This window comes from Lichenostomus cassidix, unplaced genomic scaffold, assembly GCF_008360975.1.
Source record: "Lichenostomus cassidix isolate B80296 unplaced genomic scaffold, HeHo_3.0 HiC_scaffold_786, whole genome shotgun sequence".
Taxonomy (NCBI): Eukaryota; Metazoa; Chordata; class Aves; order Passeriformes; family Meliphagidae; genus Lichenostomus; species Lichenostomus cassidix.
Window position 1 is genome coordinate 1 of NW_028147511.1, and position 4198 is coordinate 4198.

At 71.0% G+C, this 4198-nt stretch overlaps 1 pseudogene; it reads right to left on the reverse strand.

The window, feature by feature from the left end:
• Positions 1–32: 32 nt before the first annotated feature.
• Positions 33–3922, reverse strand: LOC146422255 (protocadherin alpha-2 pseudogene; annotated as a pseudogene).
• Between the last annotated feature and the right edge of the window lie 276 nt (positions 3923–4198).

Genomic DNA, 4198 nt, shown 5'->3' on the forward strand with positions numbered 1-4198 from the left:
CTGTGGCGCTGCGAGTACGACCAGCTGCCCACCTCGCTGGCGCACACGAGCGTCGTGGGCCCGGGCCCCGAGAGCACGGCCGCCCGCGGCGCCCAGCGCGACGCCCCGTACAGCACCACGGCCAGCAGGAACAGGCTCGACACGGCGCAGATGGCCACCACCAGCCACACGTTCGTCGCCGCACTCGCCGCACCGGAGCCGCTCTCCGCGCCCGCCGCCGGACGCAGCCCCGACAGCGACGACGACGATCCCGCGGCCAGCGCCGCCTCGGCGGCCTCCACGAGCGACACGCTGAGCGTGGCCGTGGCCGAGCGCGCCGGCTCGCCGTGGTCGCGCACCACGATCACCAGCCTCTGGCGAGGGCCGTCCGCCTCCTCCAGCGCCCGCGCCGTGCTCACCTCGCCGCTGTAGAGCCCCACGCGGAACGGGCCCTTGCCCCGCGGCTCCCACAGCTCGTAGCGCAGCCACGCGTTGTAGCCCGAATCCGCGTCCACCGCGCGGATCTTCGCCACCACCTGTCCCGCCGGCGCCCCCCACGCCGCCCACGCCCACAGCGTGCCCGACACCGACCCCGCTCCCGCCGAAGCCGCCAACGCAGCCTCGGCCGCCACGGCGCCCGCCTCCGGCCCCGAGCCCGCGGGCGGCAGCAGCGCCGGCGCGTTGTCGTTCTCGTCCAGCACGAACAGCTGCACCGTGGTGTTGCCGCACAGCGGCGGCTCCCCCGCGTCCACCGCACGCACCTCGAACTGCAGCACCTGCAGCTCCTCGAAGTCCAAGGGCTGCAGCGCCCACAGACGCCCGCTCTCCGCGTCCACCGACACGTAGCTCGACGCCGGGCGCCACCCGACGCTCGCGCCGACCCCCGACGACGACGAGGCCGCCGCCCCGACCACGCCGCCCTCCCACACCGAGTAGCTGACGCGCCCGTTGCCCGCCTCGTCCGGGTCCCGCGCCCACAGCCGCGCCAGCTCCGCGCCCGCCGCGTTGTTCTCCCGCGCCAGCACCGTGTACACCGCCTGCGCGAACGCCGGCGCGTTGTCGTTCACGTCCGACACCGGCACGCGCACGCCGCGGCTGGCGCGCAGCGGCGGCGCCCCGCCGTCCTCCGCACGCACCTCCACCTCGTACTCCGACACCCGCTCCCGGTCCAGCGCCTCGCGCAGCACCAGCGAGTACGAGCCCGCGAACGTCGCCTCCAGACCGAACGGCGACGCCGGCCACACCCAGCACCGCACGCGACCGTTCGCCCCCGAGTCCCGGTCCACTGACCGTGTCCAGGAGAGCAGACGGCTCCGGCTGCGTGTCCTTGGCCGCGGGGCCGGGAGGCGGCGGAGGGAAGTTGGGGCTGAAAACCATCAGGTCGCTCTTGCCCGCGCCGTCCGCCACGCACAGGCTGCGGCTGTGGCGCTGCGAGTACGACCAGCTGCCCACCTCGCTGGCGCACACGAGCGTCGTGGGCCCGGGCCCCGAGAGCACGGCCGCCCGCGGCGCCCAGCGCGACGCCCCGTACAGCACCACGGCCAGCAGGAACAGGCTCGACACGGCGCAGATGGCCACCACCAGCCACACGTTCGTCGCCGCACTCGCCGCACCGGAGCCGCTCTCCGCGCCCGCCGCCGGACGCAGCCCCGACACACACGACGACGACGATCCCGCGGCCAGCGCCGCCTCGGCAGCCTCCACGAGCGACACGCTGAGCGTGGCCGTGGCCGAGCGCGCCGGCTCGCCGTGGTCGCGCACCACGATCACAAGCCTCTGGCGAGGGCCGTCCGCCTCCTCCAGCGCCCGCGCCGTGCTCACCTCGCCGCTGTACAGCCCCACGCGGAACGGGCCCTTGCCCCGCGGCTCCCACAGCTCGTAGCGCAGCCACGCGTTGTAGCCCGAGTCGGCGTCCACCGCGCGGATCTTCGCCACCACCTGCCCCGCCGGCGCCCCCCACGCCGCCCACGCCCACAGCGTGCCCGACACCGACCCCCCCCGCTCCCACTGCCAACCCGCCAACGCAGCCTCGGCCGCCACGGCGCCCGCCTCCGGCCCCGAGCCCGCGGGCGGCAGCAGCGCCGGCGCGTTGTCGTTCTCGTCCAGCACGAACAGCTGCACCGTGGCGTTGCCGCACAGCGGCGGCTCCCCCGCGTCCACCGCACGCACCTCGAACTGCAGCACCTGCAGCTCCTCGAAGTCCAAGGGCTGCAGCGCCCACAGACGCCCGCTCTCCGCGTCCACCGACACGTAGCTCGACGCCGGACGCCACCCAACGCCCCCACCCCCGACCCGACGACGACGAGGAGCCCGCCGCCCCGACCACGCCGCCCTCCCACACCGAGTAGCTGACGCGCCCGTTGCCCGCCTCGTCCGGGTCCCGCGCCCACAGCCGCGCCAGCTCCGCGCCCGCCGCGTTGTTCTCCCGCGCCAGCACCGTGTACACCGCCTGCGCGAACGCCGGCGCGTTGTCGTTCACGTCCGACACCGGCACGCGCACGCCGCGCCTGGCGCGCAGCGGCGGCGCCCCGCCGTCCTCCGCACGCACCTCCACCTCGTACTCCGACACCCGCTCCCGGTCCAGCGCCTCGCGCAGCACCAGCGAGTACGAGCCCGCGAACGTCGCCTCCAGACCGAACGGCGACGCCGGCCACACCCAGCACCGCACGCGACCGTTCGCCCCCGAGTCCCGGTCCGACACGCTCAGCAGAGCCACCACCGTCCCCACCGACGCGTCCTCCGGCACCGGCACCGACAGCGACGTCACCCACACCTCCGGCGCGTTGTCGTTCACATCCAACACCTCCAACACCACCTTACAGTGACCCGAAAGCGGAGGCGTCCCTTTATCTGTCACCTCAACATTTATCTCATATAAACTAACTTCCTCAAAGTCCAGGGCGCCCGCCAGACTGATATCCCCTGTCTTATCATAAAATGAAAATATCTAATCCATATTCAGGAAAAATATTGCTCACACTAATTTCACTTCACTATTACTTCCCAAATCCGGATCCGTAGCATTCACACACACCACCAGCATCCCCTCTACCGCGTCCTCCCGCAACTGCACATTATACACAGACTGATTGAATTGTGGCGCATTGTCGTTCGCATCCAGCACCGAAATCACCAGCTCCACCGTCCCCGTCAAAGACGGCCGGCCACCGTCAGTCGCCGTCAGAACCAAACTGTGCAAAGGAATCGTCTCCCGGTCCAACGCCTTCATGAGCACCAAAAATAAGGATTCTCGGTATTCCTCACTGTCAAATCCAAAAAATGCTCGCTGAGGCTGAGCGTATAGGAGAGCTGAGCGTTCGATCCGATATCTGCATCCGACGCGCCCTCCAGCGGGAAACGAGACCCCATCACCGATGATTCAGCGATCCTGAGATTTTTTCGGGCGGCGGGGAAGATGGGGGCATTGTCGTTGATGTCGGTGACCTCCAGCTCCACGTGGAAGACGCGCAGCGGCCGCTCCACCAGCACCTCCAGCCGCAGCGCGCACGGCGCGCTCTTGCCGCACAGCTCCTCCCGGTCCAGCCGCGAGCTCACCAGCAGCGCGCCGCTCGCCCCGCTCACCTCCACGCTCGCCCGCCGGCCCTGCGCCACCAGCCGCAGCCGCCGCGCCTCCGCCTCGCCCGCCTCCAGGCCCAGGTCCTGCGCCAGACGCCCCACCACCGTGCCGGCCTTGGCTTCCTCCGGCACCGAGTAGCGCACCTGCCCGCCCGCCAGCGCCCAGGCCGCCTGCAGCACCAGCACCCGCACCACCAACGGACAACAACACTCGCCCATCACCGCCGCCGCCGCTGCTGCCGCTTTCCTTCCTCCGCCCGGGCCCCGCACGGCTCCCCGCCGCCGCCCGGACGCACCGGCTCTGCTGCCCGGCCCGCGCCGCCCCCCCGCGCTCACAGCCGGGCTCTCCGCCGCACCGGGGCGGAGCCGCTGAGCCTCCCAGACGCCTTTCGTGAGCCTGCAGCGACACCGTGCGCTGCTCTGCGGCCTCACACGCTCCGCGACACTGCCCCCGCCTCCGCGCCGCGGCTATCCCTTCTCCCATCTCTTACCCCTACCACTTCTTCAACTTAATACTTGTTCTTTTTACATTACCCTCATCTTTATCTCTTCTGGTAACTCTCAAGTCCCCTCCAGCGCCACAGACATAGAAAACAAGTAGGATCCACCAACACTACGTCGCCCCAACCAACGCCGGAGCGCA